Below are 16,357 nucleotides of genomic sequence, written 5' to 3' on the forward strand. Positions count from 1 at the left end.
CAGATCCCTGCCGAACCCCATAAGGTACTGAGGACTGCCTCGACTCATATGGTTGCCTCCCAGTTAGATAGGATTGTATCCACTGCAGGTCTCGTCCTTTTATCCCCATAGTTTTTAATCTTTCCATCAGTACAGTTTGGTTCACACTGTCGAATGCAGCCGACATATCTAGTAATACTAGGACAAATGATTCTACCTTGTCAGCTCGCATCCGTAGATTATCCATAACGGTAACCAAAGCAGTCTCAGTACTGTGGCATGGCGGAAGCCAAATTGATCCTTGTCTAATGGGAGATAATCCTCTAAGTGTCCAGACAAGGTTTTACTGACTATTTTCTCCAGAATTTTAACCGGGTATGGCAGAATGGATGTAGGTCTAAAGTTGGCCGGGACCAGGGGATCAAGGGAGGGTTTCTTGAGCAAAGGGGTGACTACCTCCTTCTTCCATATTTGCTGGACCACACCCTCTTCCAGGGATTGGTTGCAAATTAATCGCAGCCAGGGGAAGGGAATCCTTTCCAGATGTTTTCCAAATTCTGTGATGGAGGGGATCCCAGGGGGAGCCTGAGGTGATACTTTGAGACAAGTCATTAAACAGGTCCTCTGAAGGGGCCTGGAAGTTTTCCAGGAAGGTGACTGCTATAAGCTCTACTCCTGGTCTTTCAGTCCGGTCACCCCAATTGTTGATATTATTGGGGCCTAGCTCACCAACAATTTTACTGATTTTTTCTTCAAAATATACAGCAATCGTATCGCAGAGTTTCTGTGAAGCAACCACCTTGTTGCTGGTACATGTTGGTTGGGAGAGATTCCTCACAATATTAAAGAGTGCTTTAGTGCTGTTCGGGGCATGCAAAATAGACTTGGCAAACAAATCTGCTTTAGCCATGGCTATACCCTCCTTGTATCTGGCCGGAGCTAGTTTAAATTCCTTTCTGTCTGTCTCTGAATAATTCCTCCTCCATTTTCTCCCCGCCTTCTTACAACTAAATCGTACTGATTTCAGTCCCTCACTAAACCATGGAGCAGAGGCTTTCTTCCTGTTTTTGAGTCTCTTTATTGGCACTATGTTATCCAGAGAGCTACCTATAAAATTACAGTATACCTGATAGTTTTTATCGATGGAGTTAGAGGGAACAAACGGATTTTGATTCGAAGGTATCAGGTATATCTTATTTTTAGCTAGCTTTGCCCACTCTCTTCCCTGTCTGTAGGTAGTGCAACAGTTGTTACTACTCTCCGGTTGAGATATTAATATATGGAAGTGAACTAGGGAGTGATCCGACCAGCTTTGGGGCAGTATATCCACTATCTTGGTGTCTGTCTGGTTGGCAAATAAGAGTTCTAACACGTGTCCTCCTTGATGTGACGGCTTTTGTACCAGTTGGAACAGATTACAGTTCTCACACGTTTGCTTTAGATCTCTCAAATAATTGCCTAGAGTTCCATTATCCCATAGGTTGACATCCCCTAATATGATCATGTAGATGACACAACATCTAAACTCTTAATTTTAGCAGATCATGGAATAGAAGTGTCCATATATTACCTTATGTAAAAGATAGGTAATCATTTTGAAACATACTTCGCTGTTAAGAACAATGCATGTTTAGTTTTAACAATTGGAAGATTTAACAGGATATCTGAAAATTAGTACATCCTTTTCAAATCATTAATTCAAGCAAGGGTGGGAGTTGGAAAGTAAATATGGTGGAAGAGAAGCGAGTTGGTTGAATAAGGAGTAATGAACAAATAACAGAAGATGACTGATGGTTAGATTGTGAGTGAGGAATCTAGAAAGCTCTGAAAAGAGAAGAAAGAATGGAGGGATGAATTTACTATACTTACCGTTTGGATTGCTTCCAATAGAAAGTTTGTTCGGTGCTCTGACCAATAAAAAGACAGATAATTCATGGATTATACTTATGTTATTTTTATCCAGAATGCCATGATAATAAATATTAGACAATCATCTGTTAAAATAGGATACTCAATCTCCTTTAAAGAGTTTACATTTGCTAAAATCCCAAAGCTGATATTCAACCTGCCGTCATGCCTAACCTGCATGAGCTACATATTGAGAAGATGATGTGGCCTCCATCAGAATCTTCCAATCATCACAAGCCGAGTAATTATTGTGTGTTTTTCCTTCACAGGGTAAAATAAAAACCTTTGTTGATTTTCATTCACAAGAGAAACACAAAAATTGACTTTCTTGTTCTAATGCAACATTAAGTGGAAAAATGTCTAAAGACATGGAATTTCACACAGAATTGTCTAGGAGTGACATGAGAAATTAGCACTTGAACCAACAATTATCAGCATCATTTTGTGCTTCATTTGGTTGACCAACGCGCTCCATCCAGTTGCAAGGTTAGTAAACATATTGGAAAGTATATCCTTTTTGGAGAGACTTATGTTACAGAATTTAATATTGCTTCAATCCTGTATTTTGTTCTAGTGCAGAGAAGCTGGGAAACTTTTGATACTGATTTGTGTATTTCGCATGTAGGTAACTGATTTCAGATCTATTCAGTGACCAGAGTTCCCCAGTTCTTCATACTTTTATGTTCTATTTCTCCGTTTTACTATGGTCTCTTGTACAGAATGTTATGTGGGGATTTTAGAACGGGGAAAGATGTTTAGACAGTATCTGCCCCTGCAAGAGGTTGGTTGATGTTGACTTTTCTCCTTAATAAATACCAATACATCATCCACATTCTGGTGTTCTGGTCTCTTCAAAACATTCCTCCTTCATCATCTGCCAAATTGGCAGCTGTTAAAAGGACATAACATCTCAAAAGAAACTATATATTCCAATCCAGGCTTCTCCAACTAGTAACTAATGTTTTGTGGGGGTGTGTCAGCTCATGGGGTTCACGTGTGACTAGACAGGACCCTAAATCGTTTTATGAGTGCAGGATAGTCTATCCGGGGGTCACACCCAAGGTCCACCAAAATGAGAAGGTAAATGTCAATGAGGAGACAGCCCCTACTGATTTTGGAATAAAGTCTCCAGATTTCAAAGTTGATGCGTAAAGATTCACAATTATATTAATTTTTAGAAAGGTGATCAAGGTGGTGCAAGAAATAAACAGCTGACACGTGTTTCATCCATATGGCTATCCCGCCAAGGGCTTTCTTAAGGCATATATCTTAATTTATATTCGTCCAGATTCTGTTGCAGAAGAAGAAAGGCATTAATCTGCCAGTGTCTCTACAGTCCAACATTTCTCCAACGAGTAGCTCGTGAGCTACTGGTAGCTCCAAAGCCACCTCTAAGTACCTCTCTTATGTACAAACTTCCCTTCTAAATTAGAAGCTTTTGATTCACTGAATTAATATAATTATACCAAAATTGAAAAGCGTGTATTAGAGACAGAAATGTGTGTATTTTCAGAACTGATAAGCTGATGTTTGAATTTTCAAAATAAAGCTGATATTTGGAAAATCATGTGGCACTGGGGAGGGTTTATTACTAATATTTTTACTTTGGTGGTAGGGGCATTTAAACTATGGCTGTTATGTAATATCCATGAAAAGACATTCCAAATTGCCAAAATAGTTTACCCCTAGAAATGCTGCCTGATGCACTAGGGTGATCACTGTGGGTAATTTTTCAAAGGGTAGTCACTAACGTAATCTTGTCTGATGTGGTCACAATTACAACACTAATGATATTATTAGCTCTGCATGGTTTTTATTGATCAGAAGTAGCTCTTATTACAGAAAAGGTTGGAGACCCCTGATGCACTATCAAATAATATATTGCAAAATCACAACAAGCTCCTGAATACCTCAGCTAATGCTAGCACTGAGACAAAAAGTTGAAATTAAATGTTCCTACTAAAATGGAGCTAATCGAAGAAACTATGCAGACAATCTGAAAATAAACCAAACAATGGAGCTGTTCTGTACAAGTTAGATCTCCGATTGTGACCTGCTATAGACAGTTTGACTAAATAACCCTCTTCTCCCCTTTGTAATTTTTGAGGGTACTAACTCAACCACAAAAAGTGAATGCCCTTGGAAGTAGCAAGGACTCTTGTTTCAGATCCTTACCAGTAAATAACACATGTTAATCTTTGCCCATGAGTCCTTTAGTGAATCATAGTACTAGAACACATCAAAACACTTTAGACAACTTAACTTCAGCATTACATCACCCCAAACATTTTGTGACTTTTATTAACTGCTTCGAAATTGGCAAGTTTCTGAACAGCTATAAAGATGCTGGGTTAAATATATCCTTCTAATTGTGGAATGATAGCTCACTGGATTGATGCACCTCTTCCGAGACCCATGTGTAACTTGTGAGTTACAGATTATCATCTAAAATGATAAACACAATCGGCCATTGACTCACTCATTGAAGCTGAAAACCCACGTCATTAATGCACTCTTATTGCATAGTCTTTATATATTAATACTGGAACATAATCTGTTCTTATATTCATATTTGTCTTCTCGCTATGAATGTTACATAATCCCCGTAGTGATCAAAGAACAAGAAAACACTGATATGTGTCACTAAATATTTTAAAGATGTCCATTACATACCTTCGACGTTTTCTTGCTAGAGAGGTGAAAAACACAAAATAATAAGAAAATTAACATTTTGATGGATGCTAACAAAGAGGTTGTTACTTATCATCTATGACTGTTTACAAAGTGTTCCACAGCAAATACTCACAGTTAATCCTAACCACATCATCAACACAGCTGGGATGAAACTCCATTAACAATGCTCCAGACTAAACAGCAGCAGATCATAACCTTGCACTGTTCCACACTTCACAAATAAAAACCACATCATACTCTACAGCAGTCTACACATTCCACCCCAACATGACCACCTACAGGAAAATGCACTTTGTGCACAAAGGCCACCAAACCCTGCTACAACCCCAGACACCACAGATCATATCTCTTAAAACACACTATAGCATAAGTGCAAACGCAGCAACATGCTACCCTATAGCAAGCTCAAGATTACTCACTGGTTACATCCTACAGGATGCAAATCTGCACCATCTAATTCATCACTTAATACGTCATCACTTTGCACTGCTAGTAGATATCACCCTCAGCACTAGATGAAAGGTTCTTTGTCAACTTCCAAAGAACACCAATCTCACATCATACAATGTCATGCAATTGTTATGTGGCCCTTAGGGTCATTCTCGACATTGCTAAGTTAGCATGAGCTCTGCTGCCATGATGCTGCTTTTGCACACATTACTACATGACTTTATTTTTCAATACTCTGTTTGTGTCTTTCACATGAGAAGGGCCTGCTTTCTGAGTTCTCTGCTTTTCTTGGACTTTAGTCTGAACACGATGTGCAAGGTCGAAAAACATGCCTCTTGATATTCTGCTCTGGTCAGTCCATATTACCTAGACAAAACATGCTACAATCAGCTGCACTGCTAGAGAGCTCATGCTTTGATATTACGGTGGTGCATGTTGCTCACACATCCTTGGAGGGAAACCTTTCCTTGGAGAAGAGCTATGCTGTTCCTGTGATGTACCATCTAGGCTCTAAGGTATGGGGTCTTCTGACAAAGCCCAGATATCTTCCTTTATATAATAAACCTCAACTTACCAAGGGCGGGATGGTTAGGCCTTATAGTCCTTTTTCCACTGCCTATATATAATGACATACCCCTTTAATTTCTATGGTATTGTAACAATGCTAGTTGTGTTCGGTTTATGTATTTTGCTGCTGGTAGTGGCTCTTATACTGCATTATAGAGCACAATAGATAAAATAATTTTTTTTAACTACACAGTGACTCTGAATATCCTTATTGTGGACTAGTACGAGTGAGTGAGCAAAAGGGTATGTCTTGCTACCGCGATTCCTGAGAGAGTCAGGAGTGTTGTTTTCTGGGTCGTCTAATCATTTGTAGCTTTGTGATTTTGTCGGAGAACCAATGAGACACTGTAGTTAGTCGGTTTTGGGATTTTGGGTGCTAAGGTGATAGGAAGGTACAACCCCTATACACTGAGGTCCTGTTTTCCTGAGCATAGTTCTGTGTATGTGCAGAATCCCCGCAACACAATTACCTTCACATCATATCACATTCTGACACCATACCAATCATAAACACCACAAAGTGTGTTCACAAAAGGCCACGACACTCTGGCTACCCACATCAATCAGTGGCCAGAAAGATTAAGCATAACAAATTGCCACTTTCACACTGCGTTTCATGACTACATACCTAGGACTAGATTTGCGATTTTGTCGGAGAACCAATGAGACACTGTAGCTAGTCGGTTTTGGGATTTTGGGCGCTAAGGTGGTCGGAAGGTACAACCGCTATACACAGAGGTCCTGTTTTCCTGCACATAGACCTGTGTATGTACAGAATCCCCGCAACATGGCGATGCCAATGTTTGGTCTGGTTCTTTTTTTTTTTTTTAATATTTTTATTATTTTCACCTGGTATTAAGTTACAAAAAGCATTCGAATATTATTTCAGATTAAACAAGTTTGTCACATACAACCATGATCAGCTCCCAACTTATAAAAAGAAATGGAAAACGTATATTAGGAAAAAATCATTAATGTACATAAATCGAGACTTAATGTTAATTCAGTTCAATTCAGTTCAATTCTAGTATCCCCCATATTTTCTCGTATTTCTGCAATGATTTGACACCTCTAAGTTCTGCCAATGTACATTCCATGGTGTTGATTTCGTTAACTAAATACCACCCTTCCAGGGCATTAGGTGGATTAGGACTGACCCAAGCTCTAGCTAGAGTTAATTTAGCGCAGGATAGTAGGATAGATAATAGTACGGGATGTGGTTGATTTGTAGTGTATAAACCTAATATTACCATAGGGGCTGTTAATGATGTGCTGGTAACGTTTTTTATAGCTAAGATTTTCCCCACTTCTTCCCAGAACTTCCCGAGTTTTGGACATGCGAACAGCATATGTATTAGATCTGCTGCATATTCGTCACATTTTGGACACTTGGTTTTTTCACCCAGAATATTATTTAAGGCCCATTTAGAAATCTTTTCTGGTGTGTAGTATAGCATATATATGGTTCTATATTGCTGTAGACGCAGACTAGAAGATCTTACATGGTGATGAATGTCAGTGTACGCATCGGTTATCTGTTTTCCTGTTATATTAGTTCCTAGTTTTGCATTCCATTTAATTGCTATTATTTCGTTATCGTTCATTCTTAAATCTGTCAATATCTTATATGCCGAACTAACTATTGATTTCTCCTTTTTTGAGTTTAGGATATCCCAGATACCCCCGCTCGATAAGACTTTAATTTTATTCTTCCGCACTAGAAAATCATAAATTTGCCTATATTTAAACTCGTATGTGTCTGGTAATCCATATATTTGTTTTAAGGTGCGGAAATCCATCATGCCTTGAATAGTATATAAGTCCCCTAGTACCTTGATTCCTTTCGATTGCCATCTTCGGGATTCCCCGTCACTAAATATGCTAGGTAGTCCAGGATTATCCCATAGGGTTAGTTGGGTGTGATATATATTGCTTTTGCAATATATTTGTATATCTTTCCATATCTTTACTAAGTCTCGTGCTGTCTTAAATTTTACCCTTTTGTAGAAGTTCGGGTCAGTAATATGAAGTAGAAACTGTTTAGAATCTTCTTTTAAAAGTAAATGGTGGTAAAAAAGCAGATTCTCTGAATCTAATAAAGATCTAATACGCCTTATAAATGAGGCCCAAAAATAAAGTTTTAAATCAGGAAAATTGAGACCGCCTGATCCGATTTGGTTTTTTAACATCTTTAGCGATCTCCTTGCTCTCTTATAACCCCAGATAAAGTTGCAAAAAACGCTATCTAATTGCTTGAAAAAAAACCTATTTTGCGCCAGAGGAATTGATCTGAATAGGTATAAATATTTGGGTATTATTTTCATTTTTATTAAGTTTATTCTGCCAATTAAGTTTAATGGAAGTCGGTGCCATTTTTTTAGGTTCGAAGTGGTGGTTTTCATTAATTTATTATAATTGATCTTATTTATCTCTTTGATATTTGAGGTGATTTGTACTCCTAAATATGTCGCGGTCTTACAGATCTCAGGCATTGTTTGGGGGGAACAAAGTTAGCTATTATTTGAGTTTTGTGAGTGTTTAATTTATAACCAGATACATTACCAAATTTGGATGCTTCTATGTTAATTGTTTTCAAAGAATCGATTACCTCAGTAGAATAAATGGCTATGTCGTCCGCGTATGCGGTTATTTTTAAGCTCTGCCTGTCTGTTTTGAAGGGTATTATTTCTGTTTGATTATCCAATGCCTTTAAAAAAGGTTCTAATGATAAGGCAAATAATAAAGGAGATAAGGGGCACCCTTGACGTGTGCCTCTCCGAATTGTAAAGTAGTTTGACGTGAGGCCGCCATAGCTGATATATGCAGACGGATTATCATAAAGTGCCTGGATCCCATTTAAAAAGTTTCCGCTGACCCCCATATGTCCCATTGTATTCCATAAATAATCCCACCCCACCCGGTCAAATGCTTTTTCAGCGTCGAGCATTATCATTGCTAAGGGAGTGGACTCTATTTCAGCTATGTCAAAAGCTGTTATTGCCGTGTTTATGTGAGCTGATGTGTCCCTCCCCATCACAAATCCGTGTTGTTGTGTACTAACTATTTTAGGCAAAAGCGGTGCTAGTCTTCTTGCTAAGCATTTTGCGAATATCTTTGCGTCAGCGTTAATTAAAGATATAGGTCTGTATGAACCCATCTCCTCTTTGGGTTTACCTTTTTTGTGGAAAAAGATAATTTTCGCCTTATTCCAAGAGCTCGGGGCGGACCCTGTTCTGCTTATATGGTTGGTTACTTCTACAAGAAGGGGTATTAGCTCTTCCATACATATTTTATATAATTCCAGAGGAATAGTGTCTTCCCCAGCAGCTTTGCCTGATGGTAATGATTTTATAGCTTCTCTAAGTTCTTGTCTGGTTATTTCTAGAGCCAAGTTTTCTGCTTCATAGGTTGTTATTTTATTCGTAAAGTTCTCTTTTAGGTAGTTATCAATTGTTTCACTATTGGGAGTGTTTTCCGGAGTATATAAAATTTCATAATATTTGGCAAACTGTTGTATTATGTTGTCTGTCTGATTATATCTTTTGTTGTCAACTCCTATAATTTGTGTAATCGTGGATTCTGCTCTATCCTCTGCTACCTTAAATGCTAAGATTTTGCCAATTTTGTCACCCCCTTCATATTGTGCGAATTTATATTTGTGAATCTGTGCGCTTCTTTTTTTAATCAAAGTTTCTTTGGTCTTACATTTTAACCGACTAAGATTGGCATTGATAGCCAAAGTTGGAAGGTTTCCTCTTAAAGCCTCCACTAGTTTCGCCTCTTCTACAGCTATATCCGATGTCAGGGTTAAATTATATTTACGTCTTTCTTGATTTTGTTTTAAGACATATGTCTGTACGAACCCTCTAATCCTGGCTTTACATGTGTCCCAGACTGTTAAACAGGAGGCAGTATTTCTATTAAAAGTCAGAAATTCTATAATATGTTGCTTCAGTTGCGACGTAAAAATCGTATTTGAAATTAAATTCCTTGGAAATGTAAAGGCTCTAGGGGGATTACGTTTTTGAAGGGTAGTTAGTTCCACCATTATGGGGTTGTGGTCAGATGTGATACGTGGGTATATGACCATTGTCGTGATTGAGCTCATCAAGGAGTCTAAGATTAAAGCCATATCTATACGTGAGCATAGCTTGTGAGGAGCAGAATAGTAAGTATATCCTGGAGCATTAGAATATAATGAACTCCAAACATCTCTAACATTGTGTAGCTTACACAGGTTTAAAATGGATGTTCTAGTTCTGGGCATTCTGATATGGTTACCAGGGCGTGTTGAGTCCGACTGACGGTTCATGATACAATTAAAATAACCCATTATTATAATTTCTCCTTCCCAGTCTAATAAAGCTATATTTAATTCTTCGTATATTCTTGGGTCTTCTTTGTTAGGTCCATATACAACACAAACCACAAGCTTCATATCACTATGACATAGTTGGGTAATTGCCCATCTCCCCCGTTTGTCAGATTGTGTCTTAATTATCTCTACCCTAAATCTTTTATCTTTTAATATGGCCACCCCTCTGACATGTGAAGCGGCTGCTGAATATGTTATTGTCTCGAAACCCAGTTGATTCAGCAGCTTCTTATCGCCATCTATGATATGGGTTTCTGACAAAAAAACTAGCTGTGGGTTATATAGATGTAATTCTTCAGCGACTAAGTGTCTTTTGCGCTTGTTGTTTAGTCCTGACACGTTCCATGCTAAACATCTAATACTTTGCATCTTTGAAATAATAAGAATAGACAGTAGTACCTATTAACAACATAGTTTGACATTTTCTCACATATGGAAGAGAGCACTTTACAAACTTAAATCTCTTCTTAAGTCTTTCTACCAGGTTGAAAATATTTTTTTCTTCCCCCCTTTTACCCCTACCCTTTCTCCACCCGACCACCCCACACACAACCCCCCCAAACTGCGAAGAACTACCCCCCCTCCCCCCCTTACCTACTGCTGCCGTTGGTAAGGCAGCGCTTGCGGCGACGAAGAACCTAGGGCCGCCGCCCCCCCCCTCCTTCCTTAATGATTTTACATCTGCTAGTAGTATTGGATCTATTTCCCCTCCCCCTTTTTTTTTTGTTTTCATTTTTTTTTTTTTTTTTAAATGCTACTTCCTTTCATTTCAGCTCTATGATTATTTACTCTTATTGACGCTTAACATTGGTTAAGAATGCCTGCGCTTCTTGTACTTCATAAAAGAAGTTTGTGTGTCCTTTCAAGGTCACTTTGAGGCGAGCTGGTTCCTGCAAATATGCTGAGCCACCTAGTTTATTGATAGGATCAATTAATTTGCGCATTTCCCATCTTTTATCCATCGTAGCTTTACTTAGGTCTGAGCGCGCGAAGATGGTAAAGTTATCGATAATTGTTGGAGTATTGGGTTTAGCTTTTTGCCATACCGCTTGCCGTAGCAGAAAATTCCCGAAATAGATCAAAAATGGACGCGGAAATTTACTGTTGAGGCGTTTGGTCTGGTTCTTATCTGCGAGACTCCTGAGTAGTGCTTGTGCTTGTCCACAATACCCTCACTTCTGTTTCCGGAGACAGCAGTGACGGTGTAAACTCCTATATTGTGATATTTTATATAGGCTTTTCAAGCTTGAATTTTAGTATTAAATCTTTTTATTGAGCAGAAAATAAGCGCAATGCACCTCTCAACATCGTCAGCGCCGGCTTCGATAGGAGGCGGCCTAGGTCAGAGGCACTGCTGGCACCCAACGTGCCTCCATCGGGGTCTACTTAGTTAACACAGCAAGCCGCCTACAACCCATCAGGGCCGGCCGCGTCAAAAGAGGTGCTATAGAGGTGCAAGCGGAGCCAATAATAATGCGAGAATGAACAGGAATCCCCAACTCAGGACTTAAAACAACCCCTGGGGTCCCCTCCCTCCCTCTCTCTCCCTTGTCCATTAGTTAAGCATGGGGCAGTAGGTCATCACTGACTCACTACAAACCAGTCGGCGCTGCACGTGTTGGGCCTCTGCGCTTGTGTGTGCGTGTTTTGGGCTACGAGAGTGGGGTTTCTGCAAGGCGCAGCAGCCGTAGATAACGGGGGCAACTCACCTCCCTGAATTCCCCGGTCAGCAGGGTGAGGAAGGGCTGCCATAGTGCTGCAAAGTCCGCCCCTTTCCCTGTCGAGGCTAGCGACAGCTTCTCCATACCCAGGATTGGCCAGAGACGATGCAACCAACCCAATTGTTGCGGGGCTTGGACGGTCCTCCAGTGGGCTACAATGTTCTGAACTGCCGCCCCCAGGGCCAGTGCGATCAGCTTCCCCCTCCATGATTTCAGGGGGTACATGAGAGCATTTGGGAGCCCCAGTATGATGTAGGCTGGGAATCGAGGTAGCTGCGTGTCTAGGTGAGAGTCTATTAGATCCAGAATAGGAGTCCAGTATGAGCGGAGCTTGTCACAGCCCCACAACAAGTGTTCTAGTGTTCCCAATTCCCCGCAACCCCTCCAACATCGGTCGCTAACCTGGGGATCCCACCGATGCAACCTCTCGGGTGTATGATACCAATATGTGGCGACTTTGGTCATTGTCTCAGTGAGACCCGTGTGGTGTGCTGAATGTCTGGCTCTGTAATAGACCCCTTCCCACTCTTTCAATGTGAGTTGTCGCCCTAGGTCTCTCTCCCATCTAGCCCTTCCTGCGTTGTATGTGTGAACGTTAGTGAGGAGTAATTGTTGGTAGAGATCTGAGATTAGTTTTTTATCTGATGTGCGGGTCAGCAGCCACTTCTCATAAGGGGTGAGGTGTTGTCGGGCTCCCGGTTGGATTGAGGGGTGAAGAACCCAGTGTCGCACTTGCAGGTATTGTAGGCGATCTGTCTCAGCAATGCCATAGTCTTCTTTCACTTTGTGGAACGGGAGGATACCCTTGAGGTCAAACATGTGACCCGCATCTCTGCAGGGAGTCGCTCTCCATGCTGCGTATGCCCTAGTGTACAGTCCCTGCGTAAAGTCTGGGTTATCGAATATCGGGGTCATCGGCGAGGGAAAGGAGGTCAGTCCTTTAGCTACGGCCACCCTGTCCCACACCTCTAGGACCGTGCTCGTGATTTTAGAGGCGTAGAGGTTGGGGGGTCTATGACGGCGTGGAAGGAATGGGATACCCTGCAGTGGGCGTCCGGCCACTGCCTGGTCCTGGAAGAGCCAGTGTTTGCCCGACTCTAGTTGATGCCACTCTACTAGCGTGCGCAGTTGTGCCGCTTGAAAGTAGAACGTGAGATCGGGTATACCACCCCCCCCGTGATCAGGGGGCAGAGTAGCAATAGCATGCTTTAACCGTGGGCGGCGGCCGTTCCAGATAAACCGCGTTAACTCCGATTGGGTTTGTTGAAGCCACCCGGTCGGTGGTCTCAAGGGAAGCGTCTGGAACAAGTATAAAATCTGGGGCAGCAACGTCATTTTGACTGCCGCGATCCGACCCAGCCAGGACAGTGTGAGGGGTTTCCAACGCCGTAACTGGTCTCAGAGTTTCTTCGTGAGCGTCTCGTAGTTGGACCTTGCGGTGTCCTGCACTGTCGGGGTCAGGAGGACGCCCAGATAGGAGATGGAGGTGTCAGACCACTGCACTTTGAACTCCGCTTTGACCTCCTCCAAGGTGTCTGGACGCAACGAGATATTCAGGGCCTCCGATTTCGCCTCATTGATTTTAAAGCCCGACGCCAGTGCGAAGGCATGGAGTTCCGCAAAGAGTGCACGCAGTGACTGCATCGGATTGGTGAGGGACAGTAGGATATCGTCCGCGTACAAACTAATTTTGTGCGTATCTCCACCAAAGGGAATGCCGGAGATAAGGTTGTGGTGTCGCACTCTCTGCACCATCGGTTCCATATAGAGTGCGAACAGGAGGGGGAGAGCGGGCAGCCCTGTCGGGTGCCTCTGCCAATGTCAAATCTCGGGGAGGTTTGGCCAATAACTCGCACTGCTGCAATGGGTCGGCGGTAACAATTAAATATGCGGTGTCGGAGGGTTTCTCCGAACCCGAAATGCCGCAGTACCTGGTCAAGGTAGGGCCAGTGCACTCTGTCAAATGCTTTTTCAGCATCGATAGTGAGAAGCATACAGCCCGGCCTCGTACGCGAACCGGCCTCGATGAGGTGGAGGACCCGCCGGGTGTTGTCGCTGGTCTGCCTTTGTGGGATGAAGCCTGACTGGTCAGGCTCTATCAATTGCTGCATGTACGGTGCTAGGCGACTTGCGAGGATGCCGGTGTAAAGCTTCAGATCTATGTTTAGCAGAGAGATAGGCCTGTAGGAGCCGTAGTTAGTTGGGTCACGACCGGGCTTGGGGATCACTGAGATGGCCGCCTCGAGCAAGTCTGGAGAGATGGCACCGGGCTGATCAAAGGTATTGAACAGGTCACGCAGGATGGGGGCAACCTGCGGGCAAAATGGTATAGAGACAAAATATCGACTCCAAAATATCGACTGGACATAATATCGAGTTTTAAATATAGACTGGACAAAATATCGACTGGACATAATATCGACTACAAAAATATCGTTTTTCAGGTAAGTGAAGTAATATCGACTGTATAAAATATAGATAGCAAAAATATCGATTTTTTAATAATATATAATATTTTATAGTGTATTTTTATGTAATAATATGTGTGAATAGTGTGTATTAATGTTATAAAATATTTTATTACATGAATTTTGTTTTGATAATAATTGCGTAATGTAATTCTGTAGCGGGTTGTGGGTTTATAGGGGAATAGGGTGGGAAGTAATTTAATAATAATTAATTAATTAATATATGTTGTTAATATTTTTAATTAATAATTAATTGATAATTAATTAATATTAATTAGTTAATTAATTAATATAATTTTGAATATATTTTGTATTAGTAAATAATTGTTAATTAATTAATTGTAATTAGTTAATTACATTAATTAGAGTACATTTTTTATATATATAATTTTGTGTTATTTTTAAGTAATTAATTTTGAAAAAATAATATTAATTATTAAAATAATTACACCCAATGTTCTAATATATTTACTTTATTGTTATTGTTAATTAATAATTAATTGGTAATTAAATAATATTGATAAATTTTGGGTAAAGGAGCATTTTTAGGGTTCAGGGTCAGTTTTCAGTTCATGGGTAAAGGGGTATTTTTAGGGTTCAGGGTCAGTTTTCAGTTCATGGGTAAAGGGGTATTTTTAGGGTTCAGGGTCAGTTTTCAGTTCATGGGTAAAGGGGTATTTTTAGGGTTCAGGGTCAGTTTTCAGTTCATGGGTAAAGGGGTATTTTTAGGGTTCAGGGTCAGTTTTCAGGTCATGGGTAAAGGGGTATTTTTAGGGTTCAGGGTCAGTTTTCAGTTCATGGGTAAAGGGGTATTTTTAGGGTTCAGGGTCAGTTTTCAGTTCATGGGTAAAGGGGTATTTTTAGGGTTCAGGGTCAGTTTTCAGTTCATGGGTAAAGGGGTATTTTTAGGGTTCAGGGTCAGTTTTCAGTTTTTGGGTAAAGGGGTATTTTTAGGGTTCAGGGTCAGTTTTCAGTTTTTGGGTAAAGGGGCATTTTAGGGTTCAGGGTCAGTTTTCAGTTTTTGGGTAAAGGGGTATTTTTAGGGTTCAGGGTCAGTTTTCAGTTTTTGGGTAAAGGGGCATTTTAGGGTTCAGGGTCAGTTTTCAGTTTTTGGGTAAAGGGGTATTTTTAGGGTTCAGGGTCAGTTTTGGGTTTTTGGGTAAAGGGGTATTTTTAGGGTTCAGGGTCAGTTTTGGGTTTTTGGGTAAAGGGGTATTTTTAGGGTTCAGGGTCAGTTTTCAGTTTTTGGGTAAAGGGGTATTTTTAGGGTTCAGGGTCAGTTTTCAGTTTTTGGGTAAAGGGGCATTTTAGGGTTCAGGGTCAGTTTTCAGTTTTTGGGTAAAGGGGTATTTTTAGGGTTCAGGGTCAGTTTTGGGTTTTTGGGTAAAGGGGTATTTTTAGGGTTCAGGGTCAGTTTTGGGTTTTTGGGTAAAGGGGTATTTTTAGGGTTCAGGGTCAACAAATAAGATTTTAAAAAATTATTTTTATTATTTTCTTTTATTATTTTATTATTATAATTTAATTTAAGTCGTTTTAAGTATATTTTAGTAATTAAAATTTAATATTAATTTAATTTAACACTGTTTTTAATAAAGTCGATATTTTTTACATCTATATTTTTGTTAACGATATTTTGTACTCGATATTTTTGTACTTACCTGTTTGTAGATACAAACTCGATATTTTGACTGTCGATATTTTGTCCACGATATTTTGGCAAGTCGATATTTTGTCAGTCGATATTATTTCAGTGATCCGGGCAAAATGTCTTTTAGAAGGCCGCTGTATAGCCATCTGGTCCTGGGGATTTCCCCACTTTGAGGCGGGATATCGACGAAATGACCTCCTCTAGGCCTATGGGCCGATCCAGGAAGTCCGCTTGCGCCTTGTTTAGGGCGGGGAGCGCCGCGCCTCGCAGATAGTCCATTCCGGCTGTCGGGTCGAGGCAGTCTTCATCATAGAGGGTGGCGTAAAAGTCACCGAAGGCAGCTGCTATGGCCGCGTCCTCTGTGATCTGGGTGCATCGAGCAGATTGGACGGATCGTACCTGCTGCCTCTGAGTCTGTGCCCGCAGCCTACTCGCTAAGAGTTTCCCACAGCGGTCACCCCCGGTGTAGTATGCGTGCTTGAGGCGCATGGCGGCGTACTCAGCCACATCTTGGTCTAGGGCAGACAGCATCTTCCTTTCGGTGCAC

Source organism: Lissotriton vulgaris, chromosome 5, assembly GCF_964263255.1.
Source record: "Lissotriton vulgaris chromosome 5, aLisVul1.2, whole genome shotgun sequence".
In the NCBI taxonomy this organism is placed as follows: Eukaryota; Metazoa; Chordata; class Amphibia; order Caudata; family Salamandridae; genus Lissotriton; species Lissotriton vulgaris.